Source organism: Benincasa hispida, chromosome 2 (genome assembly GCF_027475165.1).
Source record: "Benincasa hispida cultivar pf3 chromosome 2, pf3_genome.v1.1, whole genome shotgun sequence".
Classification (NCBI taxonomy): domain Eukaryota; kingdom Viridiplantae; phylum Streptophyta; class Magnoliopsida; order Cucurbitales; family Cucurbitaceae; genus Benincasa; species Benincasa hispida.
In genome coordinates, this window is record NC_143479.1 from 3,205,610 (window position 1) to 3,218,787 (window position 13,178).

Sequence of the window (13,178 nt, forward strand, 5' to 3'; positions counted from 1 at the left end):
TCAGGAAGCACATATGAAGTTTTGGACAGAGTCGTCTTACTTCATTGACTATGTGCTTGGACAACACGAAGAATATAAACCATCATGGATAGATGTTGACTTCATATTTGGGCCAATCAACATCAAGCAACACTGGTTCATGCTTGCCATCAATTTAGAAACGTGAACTATCTATATATTTGACTTCATGCCTAAATACATATGTAGTAATATACTTCATGGTTTTATTTAGCTGGTAGCCAGATCAATACCTTCGATGTTGATTTTCATCGGATATGACAAGCGACATAGAAAATTCAAGTACGGACCATGGGAAGTGAAAAGATCGAAGACAACTCTCCAACAGGGCAAGTTTCTTGGTTGTGGCATTTTTTGTGCTAAGTTTGCAAAATACATTCTAATGGATATGAATAGGGGTGGCTTAGATCATAACAATATAGAATTGCTTAGGAAACAATACGTTGCCCAATTGTGAGCTAATCAATATATATGGTAATCTATACTTGAATTTTTTGAATTGAATTTACACTATATATATTTATATATATACTGAACCAAATAATATTAAAAAAAAAAAAATACAATGAAGAACAAAAAATAACATGAATAAACGATTGCAAATAATTCTAAATGATCGATTATAAATAACTAGACGATCGTATATATATAACTAAACGGTCGTCCACATGTAACTAAACGATTGTTCATAAAAAACTAAACAGTTGCACATAAATAAGTACACGATCACATATAGACAAGTAAAAGATCACCCATAAATTACATATCATGGAGCCTAGATGGGTCAGTGCCAGGTATTATTAATGTTTGTCTGCATGTTTTTTTGTTATACTTCTCTGACCACATCGTGTGCATCTATGGATTTGTTGTGGTTCCTCTCCAATATAAGGTGTCCTAATAATTTAACGCCGACCCACACTTGGTACCTTTTTTGGTGGTAGAAGTTCGAAGTTTTCAAAATTTGATCTTCGACTCCATTCTTGTTTATGTCCAACAGGGAAGATCGGTTCTGCATAAGCAGCAAGCACACATTCAACTGTAAACCATTTTGCACATAATATTTGAACATTAAAGTTTCTAAGGATTGCCACAGATATTGCATGGGAGCATGGGTTCTTCATGCAATTGAACTCCATACAAGTACACATCCGTGAACGAAGATCAACTAAGCCCCCAAATATCCATCGTCCACATTAATATATATGCATGTCCACCAGCAAAACATGAGATGTTCTAGACATCAGTTCATATTCCTTAAGAATACTCATTGCATAATCAGTTACAATGCTGGTGCATGCTATTGTATGTGTACGTTAGACATAGAACCAACCTGGTAGCCACTCACGGATATGCTCCAATAGCTTGATTGGTAGGTCTCGTGCATCTTTCAACACTCAATTGAGGCATTCTACTATATTTGTCGTCATCTTGTCATACCTACAATGGACTTGATAATCCATTGGCCACCATTGTAATCCAATATCCCCAAGATAGACCGTCACCCTGGGATATTGATGGAGGTTAGCCCAAGACATCTGAAACTCAGACATTCTATAAGCTTTCACCACTAGGTAGAAGTGTGGAATCATGTCCTTATTCTTTAATCTATCCACCAAATTGATCCGAATATGGTATATACATAGGGCATGGAATGCATCAGGGAATATACTTGAGACAACCTTCACAATTGAGATGTGACGATTTGATATAATCATTAAATTCGGAATGTCTCCTATCAAAGCCTTCAAATGAGTCATGAACTAATTCTATGATGCACCGTTCTCTCCATCTACAATACTAGAGGCGATAGGATATATGTTGCTATTGTCATCAATACAGGTTGCTATTAACAATATACCTTTATATTTCACGTATAGATGTGTCTCATCAACAACGATTACTGGGCAGATGCAGTTCAACCCCTAATACACGACCAAATGCCATCAATACATACTTAAAGTAATGTCTGTCTTCTATTTCAACCTTAAATATCGTACCTGAATTTGCAAGCTTAAGTGCCTATCATATGCCTTAGTATAACATATGATCCTTCCGATGACCCTCGTGCAAACACTAATCCATACTCTCTAACGCGATAAGTCCGTTCGTAACTTATATTCACTCCAATGATATCCCTCGGGCGGTATGTTCAACCAACTTTTTCGTATTTGAACTTGATTAAGTGTCAAGTAACCTAACTTTTTGCTTGTCGATGATTACCAATTCTCATTTCAAGAGAACACGTATGTTCACTTATTTCGTCACTTTGAAGGAATCACTTTCTTTCAATTTTTTTTGCACAAACCCTCCACTTGCATTCCTCCATTGAACATCGTACAGTTAGAAAACTCTTCGTTGACTTTTTTAAATGGTAGTCAAAGTTCTTTTTCACTATAAGTATTGAAAATTTAATTGACAAGTCCTATTTCAAAAAGAAAATATGACCAAACTTTATATCCTTGTCATTCAGACAATCATGAGGTATTGTGATGAGGTCGTCATATGATGAGTCATTTGATGGTCTAAGTATATCTATACATGGTTTGGTTGGAATGGTGGAATGAATTTGAACCGAAGGCATCACAACTAGTGGGACGGGAGCAGGTGGGGTTGAAACATGAATGTAAGGTATTGGAGAAGTTTGTGGTTCTGAAGATTGTCCATATCCATGACCAGTATCGAACTGAGAAGTACATTTGGGTTCATTGTTGTGACCACACCAAGCTTCACTTTTATCCTCCCCCAAGTTACATGGCTCGATATAATCATCCATTGAAGACATGGTGAGAATATTACATGTTGGAATGGTTGCATATCCAAAGTTTTTGACTAGTTGGAATGGGTTGATCCGTTGGATTGCACTGCTGGTACATATTCTCGGTGTGTACTCCATGACTTTTGCGAGATATAACTGTTACAAATAACGGCATCCGAGATGCATCACTTCCTTTTTTTTTAAAAAAAGCTAAGATCTTCATCGTTGACTAGTCAATTGGGGGAGTCGGGACTAATAGATTGTAACAACGTTTTGTTGGGGTTGATGCCCTAAATCTCGTTGGATCCAGTAGTTTGTAAACACCTGTATGAACAAACATTATGTGATGTAATAATATGAGATATTTTCTTCACTACAGTTTTTGATATATGAGATATTTTGTTGCATTAACCAAAAATCAATAAACTAACATCCTTGGTTGTCATTGTAACTTAAGCATGTATGTGATGACATATAAGTGGATAATGCTTTAAGTGATAACCTAAATGGTCTGTAGTAGATGGATAAAGGAGGGAAATTTTATTTTGTTGACATTACGAGTGTGGCTTGCTTTGTAGATGTTACAAGTGTTGTAAAGTACTACAAATGGTCTGATCCTGACCATTCATGTATTAAACATGCAAGTGGGGATGATCTATACAAAAGAGTTTGTATAAGACTGGACTACGAAATGTTCACTCGTTATATAACGCCATTCATGACAGAGACTTTCATTTCACTAGGATGACCATAGGTAACATGACCTTAATCCTGAGTGAGTTGAGAACTCCTGCCTATGAAGGCGATCCTTTGATTTGTATGAGTGCGAGTGGCCAGATCGCCGAATCAAACCTAACACTCTGAGGATTCGTCTAATTGGGGAGCTGGGAACTGAGCTACATAAGACAGAATTCACTCCTTCCCCGATTTAGGGGTAAGTAGATAAATTGCACTCTTAAGGGCTGATTCCGGGACTTGAGCAATGTGGCGCCACACCTTCTCTTGGCCCGAGAAGAATTTACTCATAGTAGGACTATGATGTATTGTCCATTAGAGAAATTAGTGGTACTTAAGGAGTTAGATGTAAGTATAGGGGCAAAACGATAAATTGGTCCGACTTTCTTACAAGCGATTTATAAAGGGTCATCGTATTGTTGATTGTTTATATCCAGGAGACATTGAAATATATCTGTAGCGGGAATAGTGAAACTGTCGGTCTTTAGTGGAATGCCTGACAGTTAACGGATGGTGGATATCGTGATTAAAGAGTTTAGTCAGTTATTCACGTACTGTTGGAGCTTCAACCTATAGGTTCATAAAATCCCCTTGGTAGCTCAATGGATTCATGTTGAGAATCGATTTTTGGTTTAATTTGAAATGTTCAAATTAACAAGAGAAAATTTGATTATATATTATATAATTACATTATATCAATTATATGAGATATAATTGACTTAATGTATTAGATACATTGATTGGAGGAATTGTTATTAAATGCTATAAGAGAGAAAAAGAACTATGGTTTATATATTGCATGAGATGTGATATTAAAACTATAGGTTATGAATATGTTGATTATATTTGTAATTAAATCAATTATAGGATAATTGGTTGGTTTTTTCTCCCATAACCAATTTAGTGGGAAGTTTTGATCAGTTATGGTGACTGATGGTTAAAATGAAAATCATTTTCATTTTTACACTATGCGATCATTAAGATTTTAAGAATCATACGATCAAAAGCATAAGCTATACGATAGCTTGAGAGCATACATGGTCTTGTAAGAGTTTTCTATATGATAGTAACTTGTCTTCTAATCGATCGAGTATACTGTCTATACGATAGACTAAAACTATCTCCCACTTACTCGATCGTCTATGTCAAATTCCTCCTATACTCTACCAAATCCTACAGAGCCCATAATTCTTGGATTCTCATACCGAGAATACCAAGGTAACCTGCTGGTGGTGTCTGTTTCCTGTTCGAGGGTCGAGTGTCGATTGGCTCTTGTTTGAGGAGATTACTGAGGATATTACTGTTCGAGTGTAGATTCACTCATGTTGGTAAATGATCGTGTAGTAAGTTTGAGGGAACAAGAAGAATAGTTCTTCAAAGGGAAGTTCTTTTGAACCTTAGCACTTTCCCTTTGGAAGCATGCTGTAATTTAGAGTTTTGCATAACTATTACTGTTTGATTGTAAATGTGTATGTTCTATCATAATGAGGTTTGGAACGATCTTGCTTCCGCTCACGGGTCTCTTTGTTAAGAGTTCCTTCAATTGGTATCAGAGCCAAGTTGTTCTGATAGTCCAAATTTCATTGATGCATCGAATTACATTTACAGTCATGATGGGCCTTATGTAGTCTGCAATACGTTTAAATGTTAGATGTAGTCGTGGATGTGAGTCGATGGATGTTTTGGGATGGTTGCCTCTGTTATTTAAACCTTTCTTTACATTTCAAGTTCAATTGTAAGGGCCCTTGTGTTTTTAGGCATAATGCAATGCTATCGAGTATGTATTAAAAGTGTTTAAGTCTGTAAGAGTCATTTGTGAAGAAGCTTCAGCGCATGAAGATGCTGTTCTAATCGTGGAAGAAGACCAAGAGTTGGTCATGTCATGTAACCCGAGCTAAACGATCGTTTAGATTTAGCTATGCGATCATGTAGAAAAGTTCTACCTGATCGTGTAGTATTTGCTAAACGATCATATGGCTGATGCTGAACGATCGGGTAAAGTGTTTACTCGGTCGTGTTAGGTTGGCTACTCGATCGCGTAAAAGATGAGGTAAACGATCGTCGAGGTTTTAATTCTCGTCGCATGGTAGGCGTGCGCACTAAACGATTGAGTCAGCCAACATGCTTCATTGCATAGTCCTTGGCTACTCGATCACTTAGTATACGATACTTGGAACTAGCTCTATGATTGTTTAGACGATCATGCTTCACCGCATTGTAGTCGTCTATACGATCGTTTAGGCGTGTGTTACATGATGTGCGCTGCACGATCGTGTGGTCTTCATGCTTTATCGCATAGTCAAAGGCACGCGATCCATGCTATACGATCATTTATTCTCGTTCAGCATCACTAGACGATCACACGGAGCTGTTATACAATCACTAGAACAATGCTTCACCCGGGCGGTTCAAGACCCAGTTCGCCTGTTTGAACCGGTTGGCTCGTTAAATTTGTAATAGATAGCTTTATTTTTTCTGGTTTTTTTAGGTTAATCATCCTGGTCCACTGATTCTTTATGAATGTACATATGATGTATGTTTGTTTTTTTTATATATGTTAAAGTATGCCATATAGATTTTAAAACTCACCGTAGGTTATGCAATTGTCATGCATCATCTCTATATTGTAAGAGTTATGATATAGTAGCTTGCATGACTAAATTACTTTAAAGCATGCTCATGCATCGTATAATATAAGAGTTATATTTATGCATGCATTAGGTATATTCATGCATCATCTTTATATTATAAGTGTTCTATAAAGGTGTATGAAAGCATGTATGCTTGGTTCATTACGTTTTGCATAAGAGTTATATATAGTAATGAATGAACATTGCACGAAGCATGACACATAGGTTAATTTATAAAAGTTATAAATACCTAGTCTAGCTTAGCAATGTAAATGATTTTGGTTGTTTCTTTTATAAGAGTTATATTAGAAATTAGAACTAAAATTAATAAGAAAGACATGCATGCAAACTTAGGTTTATTTAGGGTTTAAAAGAGTTTTAAAATTTGATTGAGATAGACCTAAAATCACGGTTCTAATGAGATTAGAAACGTAAGTTTAATCTTTTAATCGGTTTAATAGGATTAAATTGACTAATAAAAGATTAATTATGTAGCAAATCTATCTATAAGGGAACTTTTGTCTAAGGGGGGTTCTGTCTAGGCTGGTGTATTTAAGGTGACAGAAACGGAACACCCTTACCTTGGAACCTACCTGGAAAGGTGAATTAGATAGATTTGATGCATGCATACAAATTCGATGATGGTCTATTAAAGTGTTTAATGAGACTTGATTCGAACTTGTTTAATTATCAAAAGCAAAAGTTGTTTTTTTGAGGAAATTAAACTAACACTTAGATAAAATTAGTAGCTGAATTGTCTAAGTTAATGAATCCCTAAGTAGAACATTTAGTGGGAGATACTTAAAGTATATGATACTTCATTTAAACCTCTACATGTTTCTCCCTACAGTTCACACCGTGAGATCTATCCTCGGCCTCGAGGCACTCTGGAAGTGACCTTCTACAGGATGGTGTTTGGGTAGGTCAATACATAGGTGAAGAAGAGAATGTTTATAGTAAGTGGGAACGGGACGTGTGACAACATATCCCTCGGTCTCTCTCATTAGGTTGGATAACATTTTGTGCAATGTCTTAAGGCACCCTGGGAATGACCCCCTTAAAGGATGACAGTTTTGCACAACTCTTTATCTGATCTCATGTATAGGATAAGGTCGCTTTAGTCTCTTGTCCTAATCTACTTTTTCCCTATGGTTCGCATTAGAACGGGACTCTAGGGCCTAAAATGAGAGGTTACATTTACCGGAATTGTTAAATATTAACATATTCTGGACCGAAAAATGGTGACTGTTAGATTCAGTTACAAGAGTTGTTTTTGTCTAATGGTTAAAAATGTCTCATCCCAGTGAAGGGACAGTTGATCACCCTATCGGTGACTTTTGTCCTGCCTTGTTGGGGCATCATTGCAAAATAGATGTTTTAACTTAAGGTACATAAGAACTATTTTGTTAAAACCTAAAATTGGTGTTAAAAGTGGTAATGCATAGACTTATTAAGTTTGTTCATGTTTGTTTCAGAAACTTTTAATTAGGGCAACAACGACATTAGCATTATTAGCCACTGAAAAATTAACTGGCGACGATTAGCTAGATGGAAAAACTCAATACTTACTATTTTAATCACTGATGATCTTTGGTTCGTCCTTATGGAGAAGTGTCCTCCTATTCCAGCTTCTATTGCTGCTTGAAACGTTCGAGACGCATATGAGTGATGGACACGGGCAAACGAGAAGGCCCGAGCTTACATCTTGGCCAGCATAAGCAATGTCTTGGCCAAGAAGCATGAGCCCATGGTCACGACATGTGAGATCATGGGTCCCTGAAGGGAATGTTCGGACAACTGTTCGGGCAGCTCAAGCATAAAGCTCTAAAAAGCATCTTCAACTCCAAAATGAAGGAGGGTACATTTTTTCAAGAACATGTTCTGAACATGATGGTCCACTTTAATGTGGTGGAGATGAACGGGGCCCGCATCAACGAGGGCAGCCAGGTTAGCATTACTCTGCAGATGTTGCTAGAAAGCTTCCTACACTCCATAAGCAACGCTATTCTGAATAGGGTTAATTACATCCTTACAACTCTCCTCAATAAGCTGTAGACGTTCCAATCCTTCCTGAAAAGCAAGGAGAAGATAGTTCATGAGGCAAATGTTGCTTCATCATCTAAAAAGTTCCACAAAGATTCGACCTCAGGAACTAAGTCTGCACTTTCTCTTTCCAACACTAACAAATGGAAGAAGAAGAAGGGTAGTAAGGGGAAGGGGAAGACACCAGCTAACCCACAACCTGTCACACAGCGGGGTAGGCAACCAACGCCAGTTGAAAAAGAAAAGTGTTTCCATTGCAACCAGGACGTGCACTGGAAGCGGAACTGCCCACGTTGGCTCAAGGAGAGGAAGAAGACTAAGGCCAATGGCAGACAAGGTAAATGTGATTTACTAGTTCTGGAAACTTATTTAGTGAAGAATGATGATTCTGCCTGGATTATAGACTCTGAGGCCACTAATCATGTTTGTTCTTCTTTTAAGGGGATTAGATCCTGTCGGCAGCTTGAGACTGGAGAGATTACGATGTGAGTAAGCACCAGGCGCGTTGTCTCAGCTGTAGCAATGGGAGGCCTCCAGTTAACTTTACATAATAGGTTTATCATTTTACATGATCTATATGTTGTTCTTGTATTAAAGAGGAACTTATTTTCTATAAAGTGTCTGCTTGAATGTAAATACATCCTCAACTTTTCAATGAATAAAGTGTTTATTCTTAAAGATTGTGTTGAGATATGTTCAGCTTTACTAGAAATAATTTGTATGTGCTAAGACCGTTAACAACAAATTTCCTTCATAACATAGAGATGTTTAAATATGTCGTAACTCAAAATAAATCACTTAAACTTTCTCCTAAAGAAAATGACTAGCTTTGACACCTTTGATTAGGGTACATTAATCTCAATAGGATTGAGAGATTGGTGAAGAATGGACTTCTAAACGAGTTAGAGGAAAATTCTTTATGTGTGTGCAAGTCATGCCTTGAAGGCAAGATGACTAAAAAAACCTTTTACTGGAAAAGGTTATCAGCCAAAGTGCCTATAGGGTTAGTACATTCAGACCTATGTGGTTCAATGAATGTGCGAGCCTGGGGAGATTATGAATATTTCATCATTTTTACTGATGATTACTCAAGGTATGAGTATATTTATTTGATGCAACATAAGTCAGAATCCTTTGAAAAGCTCAAAGAGTTCAAGGCTGAGATTGAAAACACATTAGATAAACGAATTAAAATACTTCGATCAGATCGGGGTGGAGAGTTTTTTGGATTCTGAGTTCCAGAACTATATGATAGAACATGGAATCGTTTCCCAACTCTCAGCACTTGGTACACCTCAGCAGAATGGTGTATCGGAGAGGAGAAACAGAACCCTATTGGACATGGTTCGGTCGATGATGAGTTATGCTTCCTTACTGGACTCGTTTTGGGGTTTTACAATAGAGATTGTAGCCTATATCCTCAACTTTGTTCCTTTCAAGAGTGTTGCTAGAATACCTTTGGAGTTATGGAACGGGCGTAAAGCTAGTTTGCGTCACTTCCGCATCTGGGGTTGCCCACACATGTGCTTAAGGATAATCCTAAGAAATTGGAACCACGTTCGAGGCCGTGCCTATTTATAGGCTACCCCAAAGGGACACAAGGAGGTTACTTTTATGATCCTAAAGAAAATAGGTTATTTGTGTAAAAAAAATGCTATCTTCCTTGAGGAGGATCATATAAGGGAGCACAAACCGAGAAGTAAAATAATTTTGAGTGAACTTTCCAAAGGCACTACTGAAACTTCAACAAGAGTTGTTGAAGAGCCTGCTACATCAACAAGAGTTATTGATGGAAGTTCATCTAGTAGGTCAAATCCATCTCAAGAGTTTAGGGAACCTCGACGTAGTGGGAGGGTTGCAAACCCACCTGTTCGCTATATGGGTTTAGCTGAAATCCTGGCTATGGTAGTTGATGGCGAGGTTGAGGATCTGTTGTCTGATAAAAAGGCAATGAAGGATATTGACAGAGATGAATGGGTCAAAGCCATGGATCTCGAGATGGAGTCGATGTACATCGACTCAATATGGGATCTTATAGATCAACCTGATGGGGTTACACCTATAGCTTACAAATGGATCTACAAGAGGAAACGGGGTGCTGATAAGAAGGTGCAAACCTTCAAGGCTAGACTTGTGGCAAAGAGTTATACCCAGGTGGAGGGATTTGACTATGAGGAGACTTTTTCACCTTTGGCATGCTTAAGTCTATCCGAATCCTCCTATCCATTGCCTCATATTATGACTATGAAATATGGTAAATGGATGTCAAGACTGCCTTTCTGAATGGTAATCTTGAGGAGACCATTTATATGGTGTAGCCCGAGGGATTTATAGCCCAAAGTCAGGAGAAAAAGGTTTGCAAACTGAATCGGTCCATTTATGGACTGAAACAGGCATCTCGATCTTGGAACATAAGGTTTGATACTGCGATGAAATCTTATGGCTTTGACCAAAACGTTGATGAGTCTCGTGTCTATAAGAAAATCATCAACAGTTCAGTAGTATTCCTAATGTTATATGTAGACGATATCCTACTCATTGGGAATTATGTAGGTTTATTGACTTCAGTTAAGAACTGGCTAGCGACCTAATTCTAAATGAAATATTTGGGAGAGACTCAGTTTGTTCTTGGGATTCAGATCTTTCGGAATCGAAAGACCAAAGTGCTAGTACTCTCTCAGATATTGTAAATTGAATAGATGTTGATCAAGTACTCGATGCAAAACTCTAAGAGGGGCATGTTGCCTTTTCGTCATGGAGTTACATTGTCTAAGGAGCAATGTCTCAAGAGGAAATGAGACGGGTTCATTATGCATCTGTCATTGGCAGTTTGATGTATGCGATGTTATGTACTAGACATGACATCTGTTATGCTATGGGGATAGTCAGTAGATATCAGTCTAATCCAGAACAGGGTCACTGAACTGCCGTAAAAAATATTCTCAAGTATCTTCGGAGAACGAGGGACTACATGCTTGTGTATGGATCTAAGGATTTGGTTCTTACTGGATACACGGACTCTGATTTTCAGACTGATAAGGATTCTCGAAAATCCACTTCAGGATCAGTGTTCACTCTTAACGGAGGAGCTGTAGTATGGCAAAGGAATGCATCACTGACTCCACTATGGAGGCCGAGTATGTAGCGGCTTGTGAAGCTACTAAGGAGTTCATTTGGCTCAAGAAGTTCCTGACTAATCTGGAAGTTGTTCCAGATATGTCTAAGCCCATCACATTTTATTGTGATAATAGTGGTGTTATGGCAAATTCCAAAGAGCCTAGGAGTCACAAGTGCGACAAATATATCGAGCGGAAATACCATCTTATCATAGAGATTGTGCATCGAGGAGACATGATAGTCACGAAGATAGCTTCGGAGCACAATATTCCTGATATGTTTACGAAAGCTCTAACGGTTATAGTGTTTGAGGGTCACCTTTAGAGCATGGGTCTACAGAACTGTCCGCGGCTCGACTAGGGTAAGTGGTAGTATTGTTGTACTAGGCTTTTGTGCCCTAGTTTATTAATTTGTACTTGTAATTTTCTTGTATACCCCACTAGCTTTAGGACAAGTGGGAGATTGTTGGGGTTGATGCCCTAAATCTCGTTGGGTCCAGTAGTTTGTAAACACCTATATGAACAAACATTATGTGATGTAATAATATGAGATATTTTCTTCACTACAGTCTTTGATATATGAGATATTTTATTGCATTAACCACAAATCAATAAACTAACATCCTTGGTTGTCATTGTAACTTAAGCATGTATGTGATGACATACAAGTGGATCGTGCTTTAAGTGATAACCTAAATGGTTTGTAGTAGATGGATAAAGGAGGAAAATTTTATTTTGTTGACATTACGAGTGTGGCTTGCTTTATAGATGTTACAAGTGTTGTAAAGTACTACAAATGATTTGATCCTGACCATTCATGTATTAGACATGCGAGCGGGGTTGCTCTATACAAAAAAGTTTGTATAAGACTAGACCACGAAATGTTTAGTCTCGTTATATAACGCCGTTCATGAAGAGACTTTTATTTCACTAGGATGATCATAGGTAACATGACCTTAATCCTGCGTGAGTTGGGAACTCCTGCTTATGAGGGCAGTCCTTTGATTTATATAGATGCGAGTGGCTAAATCACCGACTCAAACATACCACTTTGGGGATTCGTCTGATTGGGGAGTTGAGAACTGAGCTATATAAGACGAAATTCACTTCTTCCCCAATTTAGGGGTAAGTTGATAAATTTCTCCCTTAAGGGCTGATTCCGAGAATTGAACAATGTGGCGCCACACCTTCTCTTGGCTTGAGAAGAATTTACTCATAGTAGGACTATGATGTATTGTTCATTAAAAAAATCAATGGTACTTAAGGAGTTAGATGTAATTACAGGGGCAAAAAGGTAAATTGATCCGACTACACTTACAAGTGATTTGTGAAGGGTCATCGTACTGTTGATTGGTTATATCCAAGAAACATAGAAATATATCTGTAACGCGAAGAGTACAGCTGACGGTGTTTAGTGGAATGCCTGGAAGTTAGCAGATGATGGATATCGTGATTAAAGAGTTTAGTCAGCTATTCACATACCGTTGGAGCTTCAAGTTATAGGTCCATAAGGTCCCCTTGGTAGCTCAATGTATTCATGCTGAGAATCAGTTTTTGGGTTAGTTTGAAATGTTCAAATTAACAAGAGAAAATTTGATTATATATGATACAATTAAACTATATCAATTATATTAGATATAATTGACTTAATGTATAATATACATTAATTGGAGGAATTGTTATTAAATGCTATAAGAGAGAAAAAGAACTATGGTTTATATATTGCATGAAATGTGATATTAAAACTATAGGTTATAAATATATTGATTATATTTGTAATTAAATCAATTATAGGATAATTGGTTACGGTTTTTTCTCCTATAACCAACTTAGTGGGAAGTTGTGATCAGTTATGGTAACTGATGGTTAAAATGAAAATCG